This window comes from Centruroides vittatus, unplaced genomic scaffold (assembly GCF_030686945.1).
Source record: "Centruroides vittatus isolate TY-2023 unplaced genomic scaffold, ASM3068694v2 contig_216, whole genome shotgun sequence".
NCBI lineage: Eukaryota > Metazoa > Arthropoda > Arachnida > Scorpiones > Buthidae > Centruroides > Centruroides vittatus.
The window spans coordinates 496,585-514,637 of NW_027121347.1; the positions used below are offsets into that span (position 1 = coordinate 496,585).

At 36.7% G+C, this 18,053-nt stretch overlaps 1 protein-coding gene across 1 annotated transcript in view; it reads right to left on the reverse strand.

Annotated features, from left to right (window-relative positions):
* Positions 1–18,053, reverse strand: part of Ypel (Yippee-like) — an 85,724-nt gene that overhangs the window by 40,861 nt on the left and 26,810 nt on the right. Inside the window, exons 4-5 of the mRNA XM_067265238.1 lie at positions 700–822; positions 507–586 (exon numbers count right to left, since the gene is read on the reverse strand). The gene's annotated coding sequence lies outside the window, so the exon portion shown is untranslated. The remainder of the gene's footprint in view (positions 1–506; positions 587–699; positions 823–18,053) is intronic.

Genomic DNA, 18,053 nt, shown 5'->3' on the forward strand with positions numbered 1-18,053 from the left:
GTAACATCGATTTTTCCATCCCCTTCTTTGTAAGGTGAAGTACAGGTTAAATCCGACAAAGTTATAATCAACCGATGAAGAAATTTTTCAGATAAGGAAAAATAAAACTAAATAAAAATCGATATTTTTATTTTAAAATTCAATTTTGCATTAAAAGTTTTTTTTTTCTTTCTTTCTTTCCTTTTCCTTGGGTGATACCGTGGATAAAATCCGATAAGATTTTGTTTACTTAGACATGGTATTCGTGCTACAAGCTTACGTTTCTTCCAGCTAGACTTGTAAATACTTTTATAAAATAATATACCTTCTGGGTATAATAATATTATTGTTATTACTACCATTATTATTCAAAAATTTAGATTTGAATTCTGTTTGATCGCGTATAACTCGATAATTCTTAAGCAGTTTAATAAGATGGTCATGAAGAGGAAGGTCAAACAACACAAATGCTTTATATAAACACGTTCTTAGTGATAACCAAGGTTTTTACAAGGAAAACCACTCACCGAACCCGTTGTATACTTCAATACTAAACGGCAATGAGAAACGTAGAAAGGATAACCTATACAATGTATGCAAAATATCCCTAAAAATACGAAAATAAATTATATATATATATATATATATATATATATATATATATATATATATATATAAAATAAAATTCAAATTTATAAGATAATTTTTTTATTTATTTACATTTGTTGAAGCCGATGAACTTAGCCTAAAACGTTGGTATATTGTCTGATAAAAAATTTATTTTTTAGCTTGTTATCAGTTGGACGACCTTCGGTTTTCACGTTTTCTCCGGTTTGACGATCCCTGAAATGAATTATGAATGGAAAATATTCAATAATGTTTTATTTTCTTTCAAGGATATCGAATACGAACTTCATATAAACCGAACAAGCCTGATATAAAACATTAAACATATCCGATACGGATATATTACAAGGTTGTAAGGAGCAACTTTCTATCTTACGTATTAAATTTCCTGTATAATTCGTTGCTTCTCTACCATGTTTGAAATTCGAAATTACCAGGCTTTGGCATAGGGCCTCAAGTTTTAGGTTTCGGGATGCAGGTTTTTAGTCCTGGACGCGAAAGCCTATATTAGCAAGACCCTAGATCATATTCCTGGGCTAGAATTCTAAAACTAACGCTAGCAAGGCCGCTGCATCTTGTACGGTATGAAATATCACATGTACAATGCTAACAGGACTCCTGCATCTTGTACAATATGAAATGCCGCATGATACACGCGTTACATTGTACAACTTTATATAGAAAGAACCTGGAAAGTCCAGGCTAGTCTAGGACCTCTCACAACCTAAACCGAAACTGTGTATGTGTAAGTAAATTTTACGACTGAAAAAACCGATTTTACGAGCTTTTAATGTCGGCAAACGGTTTTAAATTTATGAAAAATTTAAAATCGTTTATCGGAAAGAATATTCGTACGTTTATTCAAAGCGAGTAAACGAGTATTTTCCAACACCCTTTTTTACCGTGTCGCACAGTATAAAATGTTAATCCCAACTCCCTTGGTGCTCGCTCGGCATGCGATACGAGATTTTTTTAATTGTTCATTAAAAAATAAAGGCTCACCGCTCGTATAATTAACTCTTACGTAAAGGTTAATAATACGTTTTGCTTACGTCAACAATCGTAATTAAATTTTACTCGTTGTTAATTTAAATTTTTGGCATTAAAATCCTTCAAACGCCAAAGTGTACGGCGCAATTGACTCGTAAGTGATGTTTTAAAACTGGTGTTAATATATATTAGGCAAAAAAATGAATAAAAATCGTTTAAAATATCCCGAAATAATCATTGAGTTAAATTAATTTCTAAAAATTCTTGAATATTTTATAGAAATATTTCATTTCTAAGAAAAATTTTTCATTCTTTAATGCAATAAATGTATTTTCTGAAAACCCGATTCTTCCACCTAACGGTATCAATCATACAAAACTATTCCCCGAATTGATGGATGTTTGTTTTCTTACCGAGAATATTTTTTTATTACTTAAAATAACGTAAGAAATAATATAAATTTGTTACTTTAAAAATTTATTTAAATAATAAAACAAACGATAGTGAAAATTTAAGCTCGGGGGGACGAGAAAACAATAATACGTTATCGCGTGACATAATAAAAATGACGTAATCTTTCGAAATTTTGAAATATAATTATGTAGAAATTAAATTACGTTTTAATAACTTGCACAATATATAAACAATTTTTTTTGTAATTTTCGATTATTTATAAATAACAAAGTTATCGAATTCGACGATTTCTCAAATCTCGTTTCAATTTTGTAAACAACGTCTGCTTCCATAATCGATTACGCATGCGTCACTTTAAAAAAAAAATGACGTATTTTAAAAATTGTAATTAAAAAGCCGTCAGAAGTTAAATAAAAAATTATTTACGAACATTTTCTGATAATAATAACGACAATTTAATTCGTATATAACGTTAATTAATTTGTTGGCCGTCACGTGACATTGCGTCATAACGCAGAATAATCTTTGCTGGTGTGCGAATTTCGAAATCGAATAATTGTTATTAAATTGAAAGAATTTTGCATAATTTTAAGAATTTCGCACGTAATCGAAGCTTTTAGCGAGGTCGAGTAACTCAATAATTGAATAGTGTAGAATTATGCCAGAAATAACGCGATCAAAGTTCGTGTTATGAAGGAATTGATACCTACTTAATAATAAACGTTACTAAGTTTAAACCTTAGTTATTTTATTGCGTATAAATTCACAAAACACAATCCTATACCTTTTAAATACGTTTAACTGCGTAATAAAACCTATCAAAAGTTAATTAACAACCAAAATTAGTGATAAAATGGACAGGAATGGGTTACCGCCGATCGATATATAAGCATTGATGGTCATTTATTTAAGAATTAACAAGATATCATTCGCTAAAAATGGTGCTAAATTACTAAATTACGTGCGCACCGGCGAATTACTGGAAAAGAAGCGTAAATTATAATGGAATTTCGAAAAAAATTGATTAATTTGTAAATCGATGATTACGACGTCACCACGGTCTAAATATATGAAACCGTTCTAAAAAAAGATGGCTACCGGAAAAAAATGGCTTTTTATATTAAAAATTCCGCCGGATTTTTACGTAATCGAGGAATTCGACTCGTGTAATCGCTGTAAACACGCATGTATTTCTGGGCGAGGATTAAAATTAGTTATGTCAACAGGAGAAAGTAAGGCGCCACTGCGACCCCGTTACGACTGTGAGTAATCAGGGGGTTTAACTAATGAAGTAACTCGCTGTTACCAGTGAGTAATAACCATTTTTCGCGCTATTTTCGGTTGCGTATTGCATTCCTCGGGAATTCGTTACCATGCCACGCTTCGTACTTGTATATGCCAAAGGATAAGAGAAGCGTAACCTGTTTTAAACGAGGTCTGGAAGGATAAAATGAAGGATTAAACTGTGGGAAGCGAACAGTAAGTAGGAGAAGACCAGATAACGCCATTTATCGCCTCTATCTTCACTATTACTCCCTTGAAATAGAAAGGAAAGAGTAGGAATAAATACAGTCCAATCTCCCTGCAACGGCCACCTCTAAGCGGCGGCCATTTTTTAATTGCTACTCTCTTTAAATAGGAAGAAAAGAGCGCCATTTTCTGTCGAGAACTTCAACAAAAATGCATAAACTCCAAACAATGGCCATACTCTTATGTTTTAGTCAGTGGCCAGTGTTCACAGGTTTGACCGTATTAGGAAGTGGGATTAAAATTAAGGAAGAAACACACGTAAATAGGAAAATTGAATAACAGAAACAGAGAGAAACAACAATAGAAATTAAGTGAAAGAAAGAAAATCAACTATGAAAAACAGTGCACAGATAGGAACAGAGGACTCTGTGACGTCCCCCTTTTATATGCATATCTGATGCCCCCTAAACGCGAGGCTCACGCTTTTAGGGCCTCAGGGATTCTCTCGACTAGGGTCTTGCACAATCTAAAACTGCCACTAACAAAAAGAATATAAGGACGAGAGACTGAGCACACTTTAAAAAGCAGTTCTACGGATGAGAGGGTCGAATCTTTCACAAATGTGGGGCCTAAAGCCATAAATATATATTAATAAAACCGTTAAACAAGTAAAAATGAGCGTTTGGAGCCCAGTAATCTTATTGGCCCCAAATGCTCGTGTTTACCTATTTAACAGTTTTATTGGTGGCACCTCTTCGAGCCGGGCCTGCAAATCAGCAATGATGAGAAAAGGAGGCTTTAAAGTGAAGAATCAACATTGTGGAATGTTACTGAAGCATCCGGAGGCCCCAAGCGTTAATTTCGAGCTCCTTTATTATTTATAAATGGAATTTAATATACATTTATTTCGATTTGCCCCGAGGCCCTAAGCAAGTTCCTAGTTTGGCATCGTCTCTAGTTACTTTTCTATCACAAGAGGGCATCTAGTATTACTAGGGGTTCAGGGACAGATGAATCGCGATAGTAATAATGGGGATGAGAGAGGAATCACACAAAGAAGTTACGTCCCAAGTGAAGGGGAATAGAAAAGAAACAGCACTTAAAACTTAGGGTTTATGACGATTACAACACAGCTGGAGTTGGATTTGAACGTATAATCCTAAGCTGTGACATAGGTCTCACGTCTTCTATTAAACAATTCCGGACAATTGACTTTTTGGGATTGAAGAGAGGCCCTAAGCTATTGTTTACTTCTAAAGCCAGCTTCGAACACAGTAAATACAACACTAAGAGATAACAGTAACCAGATAACTGCAACAGGGGGTCTTCTAGCTACTTTCCTGTAGGTAGGAGGCCTCTTACAGCGCAAACAATTCAGGGGAAACAATAGATAATGGTAGAGTAGTATAGAAATTAAATTAACAAAGGATGGGATAGGCAACTGAAGTGTTATAGATGAGATAACAGCAGGAAAAGGAAATACAGGAAAGGTGAGATTGATGATTAGAGGAAAGGCAATCACAGGAAATGAGGCCTTGCAGCACCAAGCAAGACAATACAAAAGCAAAATCAAAAGCAAAAAGATGGAAGAGAAGACACAAACAGAGGGTGGAACTAGCACAGAATATATCCGTAGAAAATAGAAAGAGGAGAAAGCAACAGTCGCTACAGAGGGGCTTTTTTTGAAATAGAACAGAGTAGGTAGCAAACAAAGAGCAGAAGACTGTTGAGATAAAGCAGAAAACAGATAAGATGAAGAAAAATTTCAAATCGTAGTAGAGTGGGCCTACAGGGAAAACAACAGAGCATTAGATATATGTAAAAGTAGGACACGTAACAGGCTGGATAAGAGGACACGAGAAATGGGAGTTTCTGTATGTAGGAGGCTTCGATAGGTGCAGTAAGCGAGATAAAAATGGAGTAAAAACAAAGAAAATGGCGCAGGATGGAATAAAACTGCCTGCGTTTTTAGAAGCGAATGTACAGAGAGGCACAAATTATAACAAGGAAGTAAAGGTTTAACAGATAACACGGGTGAGAGGTTAAATCGAACAACCTCCGTTGGTGGTGTGGCTTGCAGCTTGATATCATCACACAGTTATAACTAATTACACTACCGAGTGTAATCATTTTACACCTACAGTGAAACCCGAATAAAACGGAAAAAGTTCTTCAAAACAGGGCGATTCTCTGTGTTAAAAAAAAAACCTGCGAAACAAGGAAAAATATTCGGTACATGCGATCCATTTTACGCAGGTTTTACTGTATTTTCCAGTAAAACAAACTGTAATAATTATCGTGAATTGTTGCAACGTGAATTTCCTGTTTTGTTTGCAAAATTTCGTAAACTTCGTCTCCTAAATTCTCGCAAAATCTGCGATAAATCGCGCGGTTTCTGCACACGACTTCCTCCTTCCCCTCGATCGATCGCGGCCGACGAGGACGATGCCGACAAGCAGTGTTTTGATCACGTGACACCGCCGAATGGAGGTCAAGTGCTGCTTTTGGAATACATTCCCGTCATGTGACCCGCGCCTGTATTTATTGCTCAGGTGTATTTACAGAAGCGAAGTTTAATTTCGGTTCCTGACGTTCGAATTTAGACACGGTTTTGCTGTCTTTATCTAATTATCAGAGGTCAGACACGGGATTTTTATTAAATATAACGAAAGATTTTCTCTCTCCCTCTCTCTCTCTTTGGGTGTGACTTGATAATGATTTTACAAAATTCGACCCGAGCAATTCGTCTGCGTGATAAATTTCTGTACGTTTTCATCCGATTATCACGCGAAAGGTTTAAAAAAAACAATGGAAATTTCACTAGGGACGTCTAAAAGATAGGGGTGTTTTCACTCTAAACTTTAAAATAAAACGAAAATTTCACTGGAAAAGCTAAAATAAATTTTTCTCGTCTAAAAAATAGCTTAAATTTCACAAAAATTTCATTCGAAAGTCTAAGGAATAGCGTAAAGTCCTCTCTAAAGAGCAACGGAAATTTCAATGGAAAGTCTGTAAAAATAGTGTAAATTTCACTCGAAAAAATCTATAAAAACAGTAAAAATTTCACTGTAGAAAGATAGTGAAATTTCACTCAGGACCCCCTGAAAATGTAGCATAAATTTCACTTTGAAATATCGTGAAAATTATACTCGAAAACCAATAAAATAGCTTAAATTTACCTAAAAATAATCACAGAAATTTTATGTGTAAAACATGAATTTCATTGGTATAAAATCTTGAAAAAGTGACAGGAATTCTTTAGAACTTTTGAAACCGAGCAGACGTCATCCAATAGAAACGAACGGCGCCATTTTGTAATTTACTTTCGGCGAAAGGTTAATTTACAGTTGGTAATGACTTTTGCAGCTCGCCACGGCATTTTCAAAACGCGTCGTTTATAGTTATCAATTCATTAACGTTTAGTCAAAACTCATTTTCTAGAATATTTACAGAATTATCTGAGTGAATCATCATTAATTACCGACCGAATCACGCCTTTATCCATTGTTTCTCGTAATTACTTATCTTATTCATAATTATATTTAAAATATTAATTTTCATTTTAATCGTAATCAATTAAGATAAAAGTAATTTAGTGGGGGTACCCGCGTCCATTCTAATTTCACTGATTTTTATGCTTAAATTGATTGTAAAAACGTATCCGGAATCTTGGAATTATCTAATTGTAATTACATTAGAGCTCGACGTCTAGGCTGCGATTGGGTTAAGTTGCAGTGCAATTTAATTCCCTTATTACCGTATCCGTTTAGAGCATTAAACGCTTAAAGCGTGAATCATTAAATCGGCTTTGTCCACTTAAATTAGCAACAATTGAATCCACTTGGAGCACGGACGACCGTATTTATTTTGAGCATCAATTGCATTCATTCTGAGCAACACTGAATCCATTAGAAACGACCATACCCATCCTGAGCAGCAACTGCTTCCATAGGAATGACCAAACCCATCCTGAGCAGCAATGCATCCATAGGAACGACCATACCCATTCTGAGCATCAACTGCATCCATAGAAACGACCAAACCCATCTTGAGCAGCAACTGCATCCATAGGAATGACCAAACCCATCCTGAGCAGCAACTGCTTCCATAGGAACGACCATACCCATTCTGAGCAGCAACTGCTTCCATAGGAACGACCATACCCATTCTGAGCAGCAACTGCATCCATAGGAACGACCATACCCATTCTGAGCAGCAACTGCATCGATAGGAACGACCATACCCATCCTGAGCAGCAACTGCATCCATAAGAACGACCATACCCATCCTGAGCAGCAACTGCATCCATAGGAACGACCAAACCCATCCTGAGCAGCAATGCATCCATAGGAACGACCATACCCATTGTGAGCAATGACATTTGAATCCACTTGGAGCAAAAACGTGTGGATCCTCGTCTGTAAATCCCACATCCACTCAAGGAATTTGAATTTAGAAATGTTACCACTGTAGTTGCGATCCGAACCCACGACTTTCAAAACATAACGAACTTTCTAAACAGATAAGCTAACGGAACGAACAGAAGAGAGATAAGTATAGAAAGATGTTGGCTTCTTTGTGGAGTAGGAGTATGGATAATTCACTAGGATTTTGCACGTTACTTGTTTGTTAATTATGGATTAAGCTGGCGAATGATCCATAAAATCACAGATAAAAGGGATGTAGGGAAGAGGATAGCTCGAGGTTTGAAGCTAGGGACATAGAACATAAGAATGCAAACACGAATTTCGGGACTGAAAATGGCGGAGAATGAAAGCTTTAATGGAAGACAACTTCAGATTGAGTTTGAATTTCATGGTTAAATCTTTTTACTTTATGAATATTTTTCGCACGAAACGAGAATGAAAAGTTGTTTATTTCGAACAGGTTCATCTCATTCAACCCCTCTTTCGTATTAACGTAATCGTATCGTTTCGGTTCTGTTACGTAAACCGGCACGTGATTGTTTATTAAAAATATGTTAACGTGACGTCCACAACAGATGACGATCCTACCGCGAATATATTCTAAATCTTGTGTGTTTATCCGAGATGACACGTGCCATTTTCTCTACCCCCTACACTTACAAATATATGAATTATAATAGGAAAGCTTCAAGATCGACTAGTGATGCGTTAAGTGTTATCCTTAATCCATTGTACCCACCGTGGCCAAGTGGATACAACCACCAAACACGTGGAGATTCCGGATGTCTAACACCCGAATAGGGTCCAGTTTTTCATAGAATGCCCCCCGTTGGCACACCGTTCACGTGTTTCGTTGCCGTATCCCACCAAATCAAACCAGTACTGATGATTCATTAAACAGAACACTAGATCCTTCAGGGGTGCATCACTAAAAGCAGATGGCACACATGCTTCTAGTGATTTTAATTAAAATTATAGCAGGAAAGCTTCGAAATTATCTAGTGATGCATTCATTGAGTGAAACACTAGACCTTTGACGTGCAACACTAGAAGTAGAGCTACTTAAGTGATCAAATGGTGCAATTAGACTTTTATTATCACTCCACCCAGCAAAAATAGAGCTTAATCAATGATTACTTCATGATGTTTACACATTACCGGACAGACAAACGGACTCATAGTTAATATATCTCTTTCATTACCAGACACAGGAAAGAAGCAAACATAAACACACACGTTCACAGCATCATATTTTATTAATTATCACGCGGGTGTTCAAGCATCAATCATCATAAACACAGACCTAACGCTACCTGATTTTTGCATTTAAAACACAGGCAAGAACTCGATTAACCGGTTTTAAATACAATCCGCGGGATAATTCCACGGTAAACATTTAAAATCTCGAATTAAATCCCTCCACCCTCCCTCGACGGGGCGCCATTTTTTGCGCCTTAAAGGACCCGTTAATAGAAAATTACCTCACTCAATTAAGAAAGCGCACGGTTAAACGGGGGTGGGGGTGTTGACGTGGTTCAAATTACACTGGCAGCTGCAAGACAGGGTGCGCATTGTCTCGAAAATAGCCGCGAGATGAGAACAAACTCCGTACAAGGGTCATTGCCATAAGCTGGGTAATTACAATTACCAGCTGTTACGAGTATGTGGGAATCATAATTATGACGTAAAAAAGTTTTGTGGGGCGCAATGCATTGTTGGTAAAGGCGATATAATTGTAAGACGAATCTAAGAATCTGCGGTGTTACGCTTCATTTGCAATGCGTTGCGTCACGTTGCTCGTTACCCTCCGTTTGCCACGGCTTGCGGCTTGTAACTATGGGATGGAATTTGATAAGATGGCAATTAAATTGTTTTTTGCCCCCGTTTATTATAATTAACTAGCTAATTTTTCTTATTTTAATTAAAGTTTTAATGAGAAATGCTATTTTTTTTAACTGTTACGCAGAACAAGTCGAGTAACTATCGTATACGCATTGTAAATGTTATTCTGAGAGTAAAACGAATTAAGTTTGGGTGATGTTGAGAAATACCTCATGGTGTTTCTGGAGAATTTTGTTCGTTTTTTAGTATAAAATTTAATTGTTTCCCCTGGAAATGAACTATTCTCGTCTAGAAATCGAGAATTCCCTCCTATAAGAGCACTATTCTCCTCTAGAAATCGAATATTTCCTTCTATAAGATCATTACTCTTCCCTAGAAGTCGAATTTCTCCCCTAATCGAATGTTTCTCCTATAAAATCACTATATTTTCTTCCAGAAATCGATATTTCTCCTTATAAAATCACTATTCTCTTCTAGAAAAATCGCTATTCTATCCTAGAAACCGAATATTTCCTCCTGTCAGACCACTATTCTATCCTAGATGATGAATATTCCCTACTGCAAAACCACCTTTTCCCCTTACAGATTAAATACCGGTTGATGTTACCTATGGTTCCAAGATGGCGGATCGTCTGATTCCGGCAAGGAAACAGCGAGGACGCACGTTCTAACCTAACCTAACCTATTCTAATAATTTTGTTGGTAATAATTACGGTAATTTATTAGAATAGGTTAGAACGTGCGTCCCCACTGTTTCCCTTCTTCTATTTGCTGGAATCAGAGACGAGCCGCCATCTTGGAACCATAGGTAACATTAGCCTAAATACCTTATGATACAATAATCACCACTCCCTCTCCTGGAAATCAAATATTGCTTCTAGAAAATCACAATTGTTGTCTAGAACATTTATCGAAAAGATTATTCCTGTTAGAAATCGACCATTTTTCTTCTAGAAAATCACGTTCGTGAGATTTCTAGGAGACACGCGGACACACAATTTCCAAATTCGTCGCGCTTTGAAAAATAATAATTAAAAAAAAAACAATGGAGAAGACTGTTTAATCAAGTAATCGCGAGAAAGGTGTGCGCATTATACACGCGAGAACCTCACCCATTCGTAAGCAAGGCCAACAATAGGCGTTTGAATGTGCGCAAAATTAACAGTAGATCTAATCCGTGGGCTAATGGATGGGTTCGTTTTCTGTTTTTCTGGAGAGTTACCAAGCGCCACTCGCTAATTACAATTAGCTATTCACGCGCCGTTTTGTTAACGAAACCAATTAACAGCGCGCGCGTTCCAATACGGCGCTAATTATCTCGCGATGCGCGCGAGCGTTAAATCCATTGTTACGCAACACGTAAACCGCACACTACACACAAGAACTTTTTTTTGTTTTTTTTTAAGAAACTCTGACTTATCTAATGCAAAAATCGGCGCATCGTCTAATGGAAAGCGGTATCAAATACGTCATAAAACACGCATTACAAGACGAAATACCGCTTTTTAAATTCCCCTCCCCCCGACGAACAGGAAATGGAGTGACATCTCGTGGCGAAAACTCGTGGAGATTTTTTTTAATTTCGATTTATTTATAAAAAAAAAATGTCGACCGCTGCAGACATCTGTTACCGAAACGTAAATGTAACATTAATAATTCAAACAAGTCGGCGAGGGACATCTTTTTTCCTGTTTCTAAATTGCTTAAACGATTTTAGGAAAGTTCAATAATTTAAAAATGCGTATCCAATTTAGGAAACGAACGTTTTAAAGTCATTCCTGGCCGGACATTATCAAGGACGAGAGACTTTTTTTATTTATTTTATTTTTAAAACAGCAATTGAACCTTACGGCTGACTGACCTGAAGCAGTCAATGACAGTAGATTGACCCTCTTTTCTTTTTATTTTTTTTTACCAGTCACTGTATACACGTACTTTACGTGTGAATGAACTTTCCAAGAAAGGCATTGAAGTACTAAAGATTTAATACGTAACTTTAAACGGCATTTTTACTGTTTCCAGAACGAAGTTCTGTTTACTTTGGAATTACTTTGATAAATACAAACACTGGCATATCGTTACGAAAACAAAACAAAGCCATTTATCTACTCTACAAGATAAGAACGATATAACAATGACAGAAGTCGACGATCGCTTCTTTGTTGTTTGCATTGTGTTTACGGTATCTCGTGTGTTTAACACACAAGAACCTGTATAAATTTAATCACGTGTCTTATGAGGACTCGTAAAACCCACTACAACTAGGTCCCCGCTATATATATAATCTGATAATTTTAGGTTAACCTATTGTTCGGTGCACTCACGTTTCTTAGTGGGGCCTCAAAATGGTGGGTGTTCTGAATCGGTTACAGTATTTTAAGCGAAAGCGAAACGTGATACTGTTTTTTTTATTACGTGAACAGCAATTTTTTAATACTATTTTTCACGTAACGTTTGCGTTACGTAAACGCAAACCTCTATTGTAAGATATCATGTCTGTTTATGGTTGCAGTGTGATTTTTCAAGGACTTTACCCGTCAAAATGACGGATGTAAATGCATGGAGAGTGTCAGAATAGTGCAATGAAGGTAAGAAGCCAACGTTTCCCTCCGGTTATTTAGTTTAAACAGCACGTTTGAATCAATTTCGGTGCCTTATCTATCGCTACGTTCGCACCATCCTTCAACACCTACCCCATTAATTATCCAGTTAAGTACCTTTAAAACTCGCATATTCTGGAAAAACCGATACGTATCTTATCGCAGACAGCGGGAAATATATATATATATATTCAGTTTTGCGTAATAGAGGTAGTCCTTAACGACCACAACATAACAGTCGATGCCTGCGATAAAAGAAACATGTTGGGTTTCTTGGACTTGGCAAAAATCTAAAAATCGATATCAGATGTTTACTTTAAGTTGTTGCTTCGATATTGAATTTCCGTGTGTTAAAAGCGAAATTCTTTAACGTACCAGAACGAATTATATCCTACGCAACACGTTTTTTAACGTGTTACGTACGATATTCGGCGATGGCCATCTGTTTTCGTGTGTTTATAAACAATGGGCATCCGTTGTCCCCAACCTTGAATGGCCAGATTAGTAGGAAGGGAAGTGCACGAACTCTCGCAGACCTTGAGAGAAGATGAGATGGTTATATTTAGAATACACGAAAACCATCCGTTAGCGTTACCTGCTATCACTATTCTTTCCATACACCCCCATAATTTTGGTATCTTCTGCAAGGTCGTTCCACATTTTAAAGCGGAAGGATACGCATCTTGCCAAGTCGGTAACTCGGCATAGCTTTTGGAAAAATTACAATTATCGAGTAATTCTCCAAAGAAATTACACGCGAAATTTAATGAAAAAATCGCGTGCTCGTATTTATTTTTTCTGTCCGTCTACACACATTTTCCATAATTGCATAGGGGTAGACTTTATGTAGGTAGAACCGTTAGTTAACTACTGGTCATTTTTTTTCTTTTTTATATGTAATTACTGAAAATACCGGTTCTCTTAGTGTGTTTAAGATTGATTAGGATCTTGTGCAGTTATACCAGGATTTAGTACCTTCGAACTAGGCTCTAGAGTACAAGTTACAGCCGTTTATAGAGTTGTAGAAGCAGTTAATGTTACAGCCTTTCGAGAAAGTCTGCAGTGTTCTTTTGTAGATCTTTAGACAATTGTGACCAATTCGTTCTTTTTAAAGGTGTGACCCGGCTCCAGAAGAACAATAATCCTCTCTTTTAGGCCTTCGAGATAGATTAATATGCTCTTTATTAACATTTCTCCCCTGATGAAATAGAGCATTACTTTTGTATCCACGAGCTCGTTATGCCCCCCTTTAAAAAAATATATACTGGTTTTTCTATTGGCATCCTCTATAAATACCCTTTAAAATCTATAGATAGAGAGATTAAGGTAGAGAATAATTGAAAAATGATGCTATGGCGCCGTATAATCGAATTTTGAATCAGTAGAAAGGTTGGATATTAGAAAAAATATCAAAATATTTGAGCCTGTTTACGCCATTTTGATTATTTCTGTAGATCATAATAACGAGAGGTTAAAGAATGAATCAATTTCAACCAATCATCTTCACTCTTTCAGATACGTTTTGAAACTTACATAGGAGCCATTACGTGTGAACTTTCGGTCGCCATTTTGTGAGAAAATTCTCCGAGATTTTCCGTTTAGAATTAAGCAGAAATTTTTACAGTTAGCGAGAAGCAGACAATCGATTCTAGTTATACGTCTATCGGTGCCAGTAAATGCCCGAAAGGTTGTGCAAGGTGACGACTTTGTTGTGTTAATGCGGTTGTTTGGACGTCTGCCACCAACTTGTCTTCCAGAAATTCATCGAAGAAAAGGGAGGCAAACGATTACCGGACTGGCTAAACTTGTTGCACCAACCCTAATTTAAAACACACGCGAATTTAAATACGATATTGTAACGTAATGACGGAGGAAGAAAGGGAAAAAATAAATAAATAGATGCCAGCCCGTTATCTAAATTCGTCGCGACGATGGTGGACAGAAAAGAACGGCACATGCCGAAACCAGCTGCAAAGGCGGAAGTGACGTCACCGACCAGCTGTGCACCCGTTGCTACAGTAACGTCTCTACCTTGAAAGCGTTTCTATAGCAACGGGGATGGTACTGGATACCGATTTGATGACAACATGGCGATTCACGAAGAGATGAAACCCGTCGATCGATCGTAAAACGCTATAAATTATTAATATTCTGCGAGATTTGCACGCTTTTCTCCCTTCTTTCTTTGTTTCTTTTTGTTGTTTCGGAGAAGGGAACGGAGGAAAATTGTAGATTTCTCGATAATTACACGTGACTCAGTCATTGTTTCCTCCCCAAACGGATGCTGTTGCGTTCTGTCTGTCCATCGACCCCGGGGCCGTGTGACAAATGCCAAGTGACACTATATCCGTCGTTGAGATATGCCACAGGAACGTTGCCTCCTGGCGCGCATCCGCATTTTTAAGAAGCGTTGCCAAGGAAATGCGCACAATACGCGCTTGAAAACGCCACTTCCCCCCGTTTTTTTTAAGGTACTTAGACAAATGGAAGCGGCCATCGAGAATCGTGCTATCTTCTTCGGCGATCGACACGTGATCGGTAGAATGAAAACAACTCGGCTTGGCACACATCCAAGTGAACTTCTCGCTGGGGTAAAGCGGACGTGACGTCACGCAAGACACATGATGGGACGGATAGCATCAAGTTCATGACCCGCAGCCTGGCAGATGATTGGTTACACCAGGGCGGTTATTGTAGACGGCATCCGATTAAAAAAAAAACAACAACAAAACGCTCGTTGTAATCGCATTACAGAGGTTATATACATTAGTTTAAAAATAATGGGATAGTTTAATTAAAGAAACACTGACATTTCTTAATATACATTACATTTTAAAGACTTCCTTTTATTTGTCTTTTGTTTAACTCCCAGAAAAGACCGTATCAGATTGTGATTTAGATATCAATGACACACCACGAAAACTTTTTCTTTCTCTGTTCAAACTGTGTGCTACTTAATTGTAATTAATGACTCTAATAATATATTGTTTAAACAACATAAAATTCTTATTTAAAAAAATAATTTTAATTAATTAATAAAATTTTACAACTAAAAAAGCACACCTAGTGATTAGAGATAAAAAAAAGAGACTTTTGTACTGCGAATTGTGGTTTATCTATGTTTTATTTATTTTTGGATACGTCAAACGATGAGTTATCTGTTTGAATTGTTTCCAAATTTAATTATAATTTTAGCTATGGATTTCTGTACTAAATACGAACAAACCACAAAAGAACAGCTGCAAAGTCTTCCAACAGTCCCACACGGAGGACACCAACGGGGCCATTTACAACTGCTGATCTCTCCTCTACCCCCCAAATGATACGAAAATGATAGATTTTTCACCATTTTTCAAAAGAAACTTGGCTTTTATTGATTTTATTCGTATACTTTTAGGACTGCAGGAGAGGAACAGACCCGCATTTGTGACCGACCCAAGTTTCGTGTGATTTTTCTCGGCTCCTAAAGTACAGCACCAGTTGTCGCTCCGGGGGGCCAGTTGTTGAACTGGTCCCCCCCGGATCGACAACTGGTACCAGAAATTTCCAGGGTGGGCCCGATATGTCGAATATCCACCCTCATCATCATAATGGACGTAGACCAGAGATGGAAACCTTTTTTAATCGGCAACCCACTTCTTACACCAATTTCAGGTAGTGTAAGTGTATGCATTTAGTAAACATACAGCAATAATACATATAAATTCTACTTCATGTCTCAACTGCCAAACAACAGAAAACGTATTTTCGTAGCAAACAAGTTTAATTTAGCCGTAACGAATTTTACCATTTATCGAGTCACGCTAGAAGCCGCAAAGACCGCAAGTTCCATATAAGAATGCCCTTATAAGTCTTTATTTATTTAAAATCTGCTCTTAAACCAAGACTTGCTACATATTAGCAGATAGATCTTCCAATATTGTATAATGGAATTGGGTTCTGAAATAATGAGGAAGACTTTCTGGCTGTTTTCTTACAATTTGCGAGCCTCGTAATTACTTAAAAAAAAAACAATTACTAATTCTATTCTATTGGTAAATTAATACTTGTTTACATTTCTATCAAATAGCGGGTTTAAATTTTTAAAAATACACATATAATGAACAATTATTTTTCCTGTTTTCCGTTTGATTCACTTCCGTAAACAGAGGACAGTTATGAAAATATATAGGCAGGATGTAATGTAACTGTAAATATTATTAAATTGCACTTAGAAACCTCATTCTAGTTTCTTTAAATTATAGTTATTTCATATTTAATTATACTTAAATGTAAGTCATTTATAAGCTACCATTTGGCTTATGAATTCTTCATTTAGATATATTTTTTTTTTTTCCTTCTTCTTTTACATAAAAGTTGCACGAGGAAGATTACATTGATTTCAGTAAATCATTTATCAAAAATATCCAATTTTTAAATTACAGGTAAGCAGCCAATCGCATTGCAGATTCTGACGCTTTTCGAGATTTAAATCTAATTGGCTGTTTTTGAATCCGAACGAACCAATTACGACGTACTGTACTTTTCTTTTTTAAATTGTAATTTATCATCTATCCGTTCGTTTACTGCGATAAAAAGGGGGTGGGGGGTTGTTTTAATTCGGTGACAGTTTAATTGTGCTTAAGTGTAATTTGCGTGTGATATATCACATAAATTGAGTTATTATTAAGGAATTTGATGGAATTTTCTAAACTAAAATCGATATTATCTGTATTCCGCCGACAAATGCTTCAGACAAGCAAAACGCCTAGATTAAGAGGTAAAAAAATCCCTACTCGTTAAATTATTCTTGCAAATATTTAGATCATTCGATGAATAGGATACATTCAAAGTTGTAGAACGGCTCAGAAACGTGTTATGATTAGTCAAGATAGTAGGAAAACTTTGATCAGTTTAACCTCGTTTATATGTTTAATTTCTTGTATTCAGGTCAAGATGATAGTGTTATTGATAATGCTGACGATAAAATACACAGTGAAACGGAAACACTGTACGTTAGATATAAAATTATAATTATAGTCACATCATATTGCACTATTTCCCTTTCCCTTTCTAAAATATTGCTCAGAGAAACGTGCAAATACACAAAGGGTAAACTGCAGTGGCGTAGCGACGGGGTGCAAGGGGGTCTATCATGCACCGGGCGCCACTCGCAGAGGGGCGCACAAATGGTCTTCAAGACAAACTATATGTGTTTCTAGAGGGAGAAGAGGGCGCCAGTTACGTTCGTACGCTACTGGTAAACTGGTGTTATAATCTGTGAGCAAATAAAAGTCAAGTTAAGCGTGGTTGTACAGTACATTTGTTGTGCTTAAACTCGCTTTCTTTTACCCCTTTTTCTCCTTCCTCAAAATATCCAATTATTTTGAACCCTTCCCGAATAATCTCATACAAAATTTCGTTTTGTAGCGTGAGGTTTCTTTTTTTGTTCCAATAACGAATATTATCCGATTTTCATGCTGCTCTCAGGATTAGGATCAGGTGGCTTATTCCGAACGGCAAAAAAACTTTCTTTGTGCAGGAGGAACCCGCGACGAATAGCAATATTTCGGGCATTTCCGTTTGAAATTCTAAGAATATTTCCTTCTGTAAAGTCGGCATTGGTGAATTCTTCTTCGAGCTCGTCTTACAGAATAATCAGACTTTCTCTATTGATCCTCTTAAAGGGGGGAGAGGGGACTAAATCATCAAAACATCGAAACTA